The sequence below is a fragment of the Mastigoproctus giganteus genome, chromosome 14 (genome assembly GCF_048544385.1).
Source record: "Mastigoproctus giganteus isolate SK-2022 chromosome 14, ASM4854438v1, whole genome shotgun sequence".
NCBI lineage: Eukaryota > Metazoa > Arthropoda > Arachnida > Uropygi > Thelyphonidae > Mastigoproctus > Mastigoproctus giganteus.
Genome location: NC_143588.1, coordinates 104995391 through 105008357, shown reverse-complemented (window position 1 = coordinate 105008357; position 12967 = coordinate 104995391).

Sequence of the window (12967 nt, the reverse complement as noted above, 5' to 3'; positions counted from 1 at the left end):
TTGCCCTTTCTGCTTTTATCTAGCAGGATGTCATTTGCGTAAGCAGCGTGTCTTGTAGTAAATGACAACTTTTACCATTTTACTAGCGCCATTTTTCCCATGGTGGCAGAAATATGAACAAATGTTTTTTTTTCCTTCTACAGATCGTTTCCCCATACCCTAAATCACATACCTACCGATTTTCACAGTGCTATCTCTAACCGCTTTGACACTAGGGTCTCCTGCATAGGGAAAATTATTTTATAACCACCCAGTATGATGATAAGTATTAAAAATCCAACATTTGCCATAAAATGCAAGGAAGCTTTTGCAGCACTGACCATAAAAAAAAAGTAGATAAGAAACTTAAAAGTATGTGCTTCCCTGCTCAGGCAGGTAACTATGCAGTTGAGCTTTACTATCTTCACACTCTCAGCCTCAACTACTGGCAGATGTAACTTGCAGGTAATCAACTGATAAAAAAAAAAAATAATAATAAAAATCACTGATAAAATGCTGGTATGTAGTTTGCTATAAAGCAAAAATGTTAAACTTCTAATTTTCTAGTTTTAAAAAATACTTATTTAGCAAGAACTGGGCAGATTGCCAAATATATTTGAATTATGGAATAAATTTAAATGAAAAATCACAGATGTGAGACCCTGACCCCAGGTGCTCACATCTGGTATGGGTTTGACACATCCAGTGTCCTGAACTAGATATCATTCTTCTTTCTTGGTAATTCCCTTCTACTTCTGATTCTTTCTGTCTCTCTCAGGGTAATTCAGAAAATTTTTTTTGGCTGGTGCAGCAAAAGACTCAGGCTTCCTTGTACCACATGGCCAATAATAATAAGAATGGGGATGAAGAATTTATGTATGTGAATACACAAAAACAAAGAAGAAAACTAATCAGATTAGATCCTTGTGCACTGGGTGTCGGGGAAAGTTAGATAATCCAGCTGTTGTGGATGAACTGAATAGCTACTTTGCACAGGTCTTTACTGACGAAAGACCCTTCATGCTGAGAAGAGGCTGAGACAAGAAAATAATGATGTCATACTTACAGATGATCATTTTTAGAAACTTTTAAGCTGAAAGGCAAGTAAGGGTCCCAGAGATGACAGCATATACCCTGTAGTTTTGAGGAAAAGTGCTAGGGAGAGATTCCTTTGGATTGGAGAAGTGCCAATACATCACCAATATATAAAGATCATTTGAAGAGTGAAGTTGGTAACTACAGACTGGTTAGTCAGAATTCCGTGGTAGGAAAAAATCTTAGAGGCAATGATTAAGAGTGCAGTTCAAGAACATTTAGATATATATATGGAATTCAGGACACACATGGTTTTTTTAAGGGAAAATCATGTTTAACTAACTTAGATGATTTTGAGAGTTACTCATGAACTAAATTTAGGGAACAAGTTTGACAGTTTATCCAGATTTCAGCAAAGCATTTGACCCAGTCCCTCATGAGTGATTACTGAATAAGCATGAACAGGTTGGGATTAGTGGTTCTAAGATGGATTATTGGGTGACTGTTGGGTTGAAGGCACTGCTGCTATCCAGTTCTGATTAATGGATATCCTTCAGATTGGTGTAACATCATGAGTGGGGTCCCTCAAGGATCGGTTCTTGGACCACTGTAGTTTCTCATTTTCATAAATGACGCAGGAAGGGATAGAAGGTGCGATGTCAAAATTTGGTGACGTAAAGATTGGTAGAGTTATTAATGACTAGTGCCAAGCAGCACTCCTTCAGGTTGACTTGAACAGAATTCAAAGATCGTCGGAAAAGTGGTAGCTATGTTTTAATGCTGCTAAATGCAAGGTTTTACACTTTGGGAATAGCAGCCTCCAAATAAATTATAGACTTAGTGGGATTGAATTAAAAACAGTGGAGGAAGATAGGGATATGAGAGTTAAGATATGGGCAGATATGAAGTTTTTGGAACAGTGTAAACAGGCAGTCAAAAAAGTCCAGTGTCCTATTGATTTATTGAACATTATACTGATAATGTTCAATAAATTGTGGGGAGAATTATAGGGAGGTCATAATCCTATTCTATAAGGCAATTGGAAGACATTTGGAATAGTGTGTTCAAGTATGGAGACCTCATCTGAAAAAAAGACATTGTGCTTCTTGAAAGGGTCCAAAGAGAGACAACTGAAATGATGAGATTGGCAAAGGGATGACCCTACAAGGAAGACTCCAACTATGTAGGCTACAGAGCGTATCAACCAGGCACTTCTCAGAGGTGACCTGATTGAGGTTTACAAGGTTCTGAGAGGGATTAGTAAAATGAATGAAGGTGGAATTCTCGCTGTAGTAAAGAATTCCTGAACTAGGGGACATAAATTCATACAGGGCTTAAGGATTAGATTAGATTGTAGGAAGTTTTCTTTTAGCCTGTGAATTGAGTGCTGGAACAAGATGCCCTTGCAGATAGTTGAGGCTGATAGTTTGAGTCCTGGGTTGATGGCAGTGTGTTGTGATTCACGGTTACTCTTGGCATTGGTTATGGGATCCATTGTTTCTGAGTTTCATAAATGACAGACGGAGGGACTTGACATTAAAATTTGCAGACATGAAGATTTGAGGAGGGTAGAGAGAGTGTGTGTGGTTAATGATAAACACCAAACAGTGCTACTTTTGAATGACTTGGATAGGCTTCAAGAATGGTCAGCAAAATGGCAGCTATGTTTTAATGTATAAAAATGCAAGGTCTCACACTTGGGAAACAGTCCCTCCAAAATAACTTACATGCTCAGCGGAATTGAATTAAAACTTAAAACATCAGTGAAGAAAGGGATTTCATAATTATAATTAAGACTGTGCACAAATTTCTCCAAGCATACAAATTGTTTGAATGGAGGATACTAGAAGGAAAAACGTGGAATAAAAAACAGACACCGGAATGCAGATATATAAAAGTAATGTTAAAATAAATTCATTTTAAAATCAATCGCGATTTTCCTTCATATAAGTTTTATTACACTAAATAATGTTTACAATCATATTTAATAACATAAATTCAAAATTTTAAATATACAAAAAAAAAAGAAAAGGATGGTCAAGTTGTCTTTTTTCAGCAAATTTTCATGAACTATCATTCCAGTAAATTTCCTTTAAACTTTTTATTCCAGTGCAGCTATTTAATCATTAATTTTCATTCCTTAAAGGGAAATATCAATATTTTCACAGAAATCATTTAAGACATAAAAACAAACGAAGAGTACAAATGGAACACTAACAAGCACAACCATGAAACTCACTGTCATCTGTCTTTCAACTGATCATATAATAAAAAGATTCGGATAGAGCTTACTTCAGAAGTGATTGAAAATTTTGATATATTTAACAAATTAAAAATTACATGGCCTGTTATTTGATTACATAACATACAGTATCATCAAATAATTATAGCAAAATGTGAATACATTATTACCATTTATAATTCACACAAGGAAAACAATTTACAAATGGTCACACAACCTTTTTTTACAAGTTCATATTTAAATTTATAAATAGAATACTACTTACAGCCATCTATCAACTTCAAAACCAACTGCCACAAATGAGCTGCTTATTATAAAGCAATATTTAAATGGAGAAGGTTGTTGTTATTTGTTTTTTTAGGAGCATTAGCAACTAAGGCCATATTGCTCCAGGGATATGCGGTGGTCATTCCCTGACCTTTCCGCATCCTCCGTATTTGGTGGTCACGGGCTCGAACCCCAGTCTAATCAAGAAGCGTGTGCCACGCACTGCTGCTCCTGCCCACCTGGCTACGGCAGCGCCTAAATGGAGAAGGCACATCATACACAATGCTACATGATTCAAGCTGGACTTTTTTTTACAAAAATAACATACATGTGAGAAATCATTAAATTTATTACGCCTTTTCAAGGTACTACCACTTGTGTATTTTTGTCATCACCAAAGCAAGGCACTTACACTGAAAACAGGTTGACTAAATAGGGAATTCACAACACTGCCATTCAGTTCTTGATCAATCTTGAATTTCATTTAGACAAGACAACTGCAGTTATCTTGTCTGCTGAGAGTTATACCTTAAAATTGTTTGGTATTATCTGTAGAGCAGATAATTTTAAAAGATCATTCTGTACCAGAACTCTGATTTTGCAGAAAAGTTGTTGTTTGCCCATATCATATCAGAACCCACTATATAGTAAAGAAAGTTTTCAACCAGTTCAAATTGGTTCAGCTATTTGGCAAAAAGAGAAACATGTTGTGCTTTGGTCAAACGACAACACCATCAGTAGGAATATAATGCTGGTTTTTCAAAAGGAAAGAATTACAGATTAAGATCAAACTTTCCTCAATCATATGGATATCTTAATATCATTCATAATATCACAAACAAATTACAATTCATTAACAGATTTCCATAGTGTAGTAAAAGTCAACAAATTTAGCAGGCAACATCCAAGGACTAATATGAAGTACAGGAGTGGTAGGCATGAAATTTTACTCAAATCTATTAACATATGTTAACTGAAGTCAATTTTCAATATGCATGCTTATTTAAAGTGCCCTTTTTACAGCCGCCATTGTGATATACTCTGAAATTATCTGAAAAAAGTAAACTTTGTGGCATTTCTGTAGCCTTTCTATTTGTGAATTTACTTGCTTTCATAAAGAGTGAGAGAGATGTAGAGTATCATGTGAAAGGTACAACCTGATAACAGATAGAAAAATTTTTTTATTTAGGATTCTTTTATCACCCAATGGAATTTTTTTGTAACTCATACACAAAGTCCCTAACCAATAAAGGCTACTTTTATATATTTATTAATTAAAGACATAACTACTGTTAAGGGAAAGGATTTTGCTTTTGTAAGGTGACTATAGTGGTCTCAGACAGTTTTTAAACTGTGTGCAGTGGGACCAACTCTTCACGGAGTAAAATATTAACAGTGGTCACAGGCAGAGGAGGCAAAAGTGATTCTTGCACTGCTTCTATTAGAATGAGCAGCAGCCTGGAAAGCAATGTGCTCGGGATTTCCAGGATTGCTGGGAGTCATCGTGGAACAAGTAAATTCATGATCTGTGTTAGGGTAACTTAGAGTAGGAACAGGTGCATGTATACTTGCATGTACACCAATGCTAGAAGTATAGTTAATAAATTTGATCAGTTTGAAGTGATGGTCAAGACATCAACGGCGGATACTGTTGATATATCAAAGACGTGATGTCACGCAGATATAAGCAGTGCAGAATTGGAATTTGGGGAGTACAATGTGTACAGAAAAGGTAGACAGGACAGGAAGGGAGGAGGGGTTATGCTATTAGTTAAGAACACATCAAATCTAAGGACATGCATCCAATTGACATTGGTGGACAATGCAATATTGAGTCAGTGTGGTGTGACATAAGCACTGTGAAATGGAAAATGAGAGTAGGTGTGTGTGTGTTATAGGCCTAATGACTCTGATGAGTATAATGAACAATTTCAAAGAGAAATAGACTGGGCTAGTAAATCCAAATGTCTAATAATGGGAGATTTTAACTTTCCAGATATTGACTGGAACTTGTGGGTTGGTCACTCACACACTAGCAAGGCTTTTGTGGATTTATTGGATGATTGTTTTGTACAGGATGGTGTGCAGGCTGGTTTGGGATCTTGCTGATACCCATCATCCTTGCTTCTGGTTCAGGTGGACTGGAGGGAGAAGTATCTAGTCTATTTTCTTTTTCCTTGTTGTTCGTTCCGTCTTCTATGTGAATTTGCTGTTTCCTATTGCTTTCTGAGATTCCAAACATTTTTGTGAAGAAGTAGTGATACTATAAATTAACTGCTGGTAGCCTCTTGCCTGTATGCACATCAGATTTCTGGAGCATCAGCAGGAGGAATCTGTCAGCAGGTAAGAATTTAATCTCTTTTTAATTTACCTTAGATTACCTATTTTCTATTGTAACGGCAATTCAAAACTTAATACTTTAGAACCATAAATGGCAAATTGTAGATGTAATATTGTAAATTGGTAATTGTAATATTTTAACTCATTCAAATTTGTAACCCTTTCTATTTTCTGTTCCCCTAACGGCTTGGTCAAATGATGGGTATCGGTAAGGTACCCGAAACATCACCCTAACGTATAGTAATGTAGACGAACAGCCTACTAAACCATATTATTAATTTTCACATGGTATAAGCAGTGGTTTTAATATAATAATAACCTTAATGGAAAACAACCACATAGTGTCCTTCCCTAACTATATAACCTAATGGTATTCTTCCACTTGTTGAGATTACGCACATAATGATATATAAACTGAAGTTGAGGGAGGATGGTTGCAGGTTACATGTGTAGAAGTTTTTCTTCAGCTGATGGGTCGTTGATTGTGGAAACAGGCTTCCATCTATTTGGGGAAGTGGTTGGGTTGAATGAATTAAAGGGAGAACTAGACAAATTCTTGGAGGGTACGAATGGATGAACTTTTTTTTTTTTTTTTCTTTTTGGCTGATGCTATATAAGCTTGCTTTCTTACATCATTTGCCATTACTCCTACTATGAGAAACACTTCTCCCAAAAACAATTGTCTTTCACAGCATAATGCCAAAAGAATAGCATTTGCAATTAGTAAATAGAATAGAAGCATTCACCTTCTGCCACTCATGGGCATCTGTTAAATACCCCCACCCTTTCTTAATTATAACAATTTAAATTTTAACTCTTACTGAATTGAAAATAGCGATCTATTAATTATGATTTGCAAGGCCAATTAAAAAATTTGACAAAAAATAAATACAAGAAATCAATGCTAACAGCTTTTATCACAATATTTTAGAATTTTCTAGTTATTGCCTAGGAAAAAAAAAAAAGGCAGACACTTTACTTTTGCTTGCCTGGAATCTATTAAATGCCACACAAAAAATTAATGTCTCTTAATTCATAGTATAATCATTATGAAAATAATGTATAAATACAGAAAAGAGAAAATATAATCAGACAATATGTGGGCAAAAGTACACTGGAAGATTTAGTTTCATTTACAGATTAATAAAAAAAAACAACAGAAAAAAAATGTTAAAAATTGGCATATTAGCGATGACAGAAGGCTAAGTTTGTTTACAAAACTGCACCAACATTACAAACAAAAATGCTTCTACATGAACTAAGAAGTATTTTTTCAAATCAGAAACTCAAAAAATTTGTTTCCAAATGTTAGAACAGAAGGGGATTCTCTGAGTAAGAAGTAATGTGTTTTTCAAATCACTTGATAGGAATGGCTTGTCACATAATTTAAGTTGGTTTATTGTCAGTACAAAGGAAAAGGTGATTTTTCAAGTTACTTTAAAGAAAAATGTCTCGTTACACATTTCATAAAAGAATAATTTCATCGTAAGAATGAACAGGTGAGTTTTTAGTGTACCAGCTTGTGAAAACACCCTGCCACATAGCTAACAAGAAAATGGCTTTTTTTTGGTATGAACTATTTGATGTCTCTTCAATTCATATGACTGAGAAAATGCCTTGCTGCACAAATCACAAGAAAATGGTTTCTCCTGTGTATGAACTAACTGATGCCTTTTTAGACTATAAGACTGAGAAAATGTCTTTCCACATGTTTCACAACAAAATGGTTTGTCTTGTGTATGAACTAAATGGTGTTTTTTAAGGCAATCCAATCTTGAAAATCTTTTGCCACATATTTCACAACAAAATTGTTTTTCCTGAGTATGAATCAACAGGTGGTTTTTTAAACTACAAGACTGAGAAAATGTCTTGCCACATGTTTCACAAGAAAATGGTTTCTCCTGTGTGTGAACTAAAAGGTGTGTTTTCAGGATATCTGACCTGGAAAATCTTTTGCCACATTTTTCACAATGAAATGGTTTCTCTTTAGTATGAACTAACAGATGTATTTTCAGATTACTTGATTGTGAAAATGCCTTGCCACATATTTCACAAGAAAATGGTTTCTCCTGTGTGTGAACTAAAAGGTGTGTTTTCAGGATAAATGTCCTTGAAAATCTTTTGCCACATTTTTCACAATGAAATGGTTTCTCTTTAGTATGAACTAACAGGTGTATTTTCAGATGACTTGATTGTGAAAATACCTTGCCACATATTTCACAAAAAAATGGGTTCTCTTGTGCATGAACTAATAAGTGGGTTTTCAAAGTACGATACTGAGAAAATGCCTTGCCACATGTTTTACAAGAAAACAGTTTCTCTTTAGTATGAACTAAAAGGTGCTTTTTCAGTCTAGCTGATAGTGCAAATGTGCAACCACATATTTTACAACTAAAAGGTTTCTCCTGAGTATGAACTGACAAGTGGGTTTTTAGCTTACACGATTCAGAAAATGCCATGGCACGTTTCACAAGAAAATGGTTTCTCTTGTGTATGAACTAAATGGTGTATTTTCAGAATACCTGATGTTGCAAATATTTTGCCACATATTTCACTCACAGGAAAACAGTTTCACCTGGTTTATTCCTTGTTGTCCATTCATACTTCTGAACTACTTTTCTTCATTGGTAAATTTGTACACTAAATTTTTTCTGATAACTTTATTATTCTTTTAAATATCTATGCATTTAACACAGAACTGCTGATTTTGAATTTTTGACAGAATTCTGTTTCAGTTTGTTTTAAATTTTGAGGATTCATAGTGTATAAAGATACTCTCTCTTGGCTGACAACTGCAGCAATATTATGAAGATTCATATTGATGACTTACACCTAATTCACACATGAATTGTGTTATCAAATCAAGTACCATATTTAAGTCATACAGTCAGCAGAAGTTGTTCTATTCTTGACATCTGTATCACTTATTTTTTTCGTCTTGTACTCCTGGAAAAAAAAAAAAAAGAAAAGAAAGTATTATCCTGACATACAGTAATCACACACAAAAAAAAAAACAAAAAAACAGCAATTTTACTTTTTTCACTATCAAAATGCAGCATTAATACAATCAGATGATGTATTAAAACTACCTTGGTAGTAGAAATGATGTGTGTGCATTACCCAAAAAATATTTTTTTTAGAATATTGGTAGTAGTGTTGGAGAATTTCTACATAAAAAACCAAATATTCATGAAAAAAAAATCTGTTCTAAAACAGAAATAAATGATAATGACTTTCACATGTACAGGAAATTTGTGGAGTGATAGCAAGATGATGGTGAAAAGAAAAGATTCCATACAAAAATAAATGTGGTGGAGTATTTTCTCCTATGCCACCAATCCTCATATCATCATGTTTTCTGTCACCACAATACAGACCATTTTTTCTGCATATAAAAACAAGGTAACTGCTTAAATTAATTATAATAAACCAATTCTCATTCCATTAAAGGGAAATATCAATGTACGCTTTTGTAGAACTCATAAAAAGACAAAAAAATAAATAAATATATATATATATATATATATATATATATATATATATATATAAAAAAAATAATAAAAAGACAAAAAAAAATATATATATATATACAGAAAACTAACAAAAATGAATACCTCATACTAGCAGAAGATTTTAATGCAAGAGTTGGTGCTGCCAACCTATGTATCATCTGCAAACTTCGACACTAAGCCTGATATACCTTCATCAATATCACTGATAAAAATACAAAACAACAGTAGACCCAACACCGAACCCTGTGGGACTCCACTAATAACATTAGTCCACGAAGAGCAGCACCCATTGATTATCACCCTCTGTCTTCTCCCACTCAACCATCTTTTTATCCATTGTAGCAACTTACCAGTTTTCATTATTTCATTGAAATAATGAAAACTGAAATAACTAAATTAGAGACACTAGAGTATTCAGAGGCAGTGAAATTGACATTGATCAATACCTACTAGAAAGTACCTTGAAAATAAAAAGAAGAAAATAACAACAAAAACTATTAAGAAATTAAAAACACATTTGTTGGAAGATGAAAGCACTAAATTCCTGTTTGAAAGTCAATTGAAAGATAAACTCAAACCAGATAAGAGTGATAATGTTGAGGACATCTGATCAAACATGAAAAAATCATTCTGGGAGCTGCTGAAGAAAGCCCTGGATACACCTATAAAAAATAAAAACTGGCTAAGAACTTGGAATGAAGAATTGAAACAAACAATTGATGAGAAAAACAATAGGTTTTTCTCATCAATTGTTTTCTCATATAAACTGTTCGTATAAACTAAAGACCTACATCTACACATAAAATATAAAAACTTAGAGCAGAAGTCAGAAAACTAACCAGAAGAATCCGATGAGATGACTGGGATAAGTTTGCTAAATCTTTAGAACGTGATATCACGGGCCCACAGAGAAGAGGTTTCAAAATTTTTTGGAAATTACAGCTTGACACAAATGATCAAATAAAAACCAACTCCATCTCTAAAGCAGAATGAAAGCAACACTATTCCAAACTATGGTATAACCATGGCACTAGGGAATTGGAGGATGAATCTATGGTAACTGAAGATGAAGAAAATATAACAATGGAAGAACTAGAGTTAATATTACAAAAATCAAAAAAGCCCAGGCATAGACAATTTGAATGTAGAACTATTTAAATATGGTGGCACCTTATTATAAAATGCACTACTAAAATTATTTAACAATCATATGGCATAAGCAACAGATACCCAAAGTTTCTAAACAGGAATAGTAATCAATTTACACAAAAAAATAGGCTCCAGAAATAACCCTAATAACTACAGAGGGATAACACTGCTATGAACTGCATAAATATAAATTTATAAATATAAATATACAGATTATGCATATTTATGAATGTTATGATAAGAGAATATGAGAAAACAAAATAGGAAACAAAAATATTTATTATTTAACATTTAAATACTATTAGTCAGTTCACAAAAACCACATTACTAACAATAATCACAGTTTATTAAAATTTGCAAAAAAAAAAAAAACTATAATCAAACATGCAAGTACTGTACTGTATTGTCGTCATCATCATCATTCTACTCTTCCGTTTGGCATAGTTCAGTCCCTATTTAGATATCGTCCTCCATTGTTGTCGATCTCTTGAATCTTGCATCATTTGTTGATAACTCTGAAAACCTGTGTTTTCCTTTAGGCATTGGAGCTCTTTTGGGTCTTCCTGGTGGTCTCTTATCTCCAATTCTTCCTGCCAGTACAGTACTACATTAGGCAGCCTGTGTTGTTTCATCTGGTTCACATGTCCAAACCACTGAAGTTGTTTTTTGTAGATCTGCATTCAAAATTTAGATCTCTCCTTACTTGTTCATTAGTTTTATGTTCTGTATTGTAATAACCTTATTCTTCTTTGCTTTTTTCTTTGCATATGTATCAATCACTGAATTTATTAAATTTTTCCGATAACTCATTTGGCCCCTCTAATCTTATCTTCATGCAATTTTTCAATATTACAGTGCAGATGCATATCAGTGGCGGCTCGTCACTGATGTATGAAGGTGCTGCTTCTTAAAATTACATTAAATTGCTTTGGTTATAAGGCAAGTAGACATAATAATAATAAGCAGGTTAAAAATACTACAAAACATTAACTGGAAACTTACCATTAATAGACTTGGGTAATCTCGAAATTTTATTTAAAAATAAAATCCATTTTTCGCTTTTTATTTGTTGAAAATAGATTAATAACTTTTTCATTCAAGTTTCGTGCACTGTTTAAATCGGCACTACTCACTCTGCGGTTCCTTTGACTCGTTTTATCACCACTAAATTTGAATATTGGGAACCTGCCAACTAAGCATTGACTCAACCATTAGGGCATAAATGTGAACTGCGTAGCATACAGTTCCACCTACGGTTAAACTTCAAAGTTGAAAACTATCTCCTGTTTTTATTTGTTTATTATCGAAATGATCATTGGAAATAGAGGATGAGTATACTATATTGCGGGACCTGTTAATAAAAATATTCATTGCATTGCATTGCATTGTTCTTCACAAAATTTCATATAACTCCTTTGACTGTATATTTAGATTGAAAAACCTGGGGGTGCTGCAGTTCCAACGAGCAGCCCCTGATGCATTATATAATGAAAAGGATATAAAATGTTTATAGGCTGCGACCAAACAGTCTTGTTTGTGGTATACAAAGGAAGAATTAGCCACAAGTAGACCCAGTGGCGTAGGAGCACCTTGGCATTGTCGCATAGGAGCACCTTCTCCTGTCGGCGCCCTTGGCACCGCCAAGGGCGCCACTGACAGGCCACATCAGTACAGTGCCAAGCTATTTCGACACCCGAGATAGCTGACGAAATGGCGCACCTCGATGATGTCGAATCAAGATGACAGCACAGGGAGGGTGAAAATTATTTTTTTCACGGCGATTCAAGGCTGCATGCATCCTTGCATCTGAGTACATACTGCATAGCATCATAGATCTATTTGCTGTCCAGAATGTAACTTTGAAGGGACCAATCAGGTGATCGCTTCATCAGCGCATCACCTGATTGGTACCTGATTGAACGCATAGTAGATCGCAATTCACGCATTGTGTACAAACTGAATAAGTTATAAGTTATAGTGTTTTTGTGATATCTGTATAAACAGGTAATCGTGAATATTGTGATTTATAATTTAAATAAAACAATAAAGGCCAAATTAATTTTAGACATGCCATCAAAGAAAAAAGTGGACATCAGTACCGCGTAGAAAGACTGCATAAAGAGGACATTAGAAAAAAAAAACATTCCGCTAGTTTACAAAACTGAATTACAATAAGTTCGAAAACGAACATGATTGGAATGAAGATGAAATAAAGTGTTCTGCAGGTTGCTAGTGTTGGGTACCGCTATGTCAATCAGATAGGTAGCCTATTCCTTCTTGTCCACAAGGGTTATCTCAGTTCTGTTGTGCGGAATTGTCCTATCCGTTATTATGGCGCGGTCCCAGTACAACTTGTGGGTTGGGGTCTCTAGTACTGCCTAGGGTTCGTACTTTCTTCGATCAACTGGTATTTCCTTGCTAGCTTCTGATGATTATCCTGGCT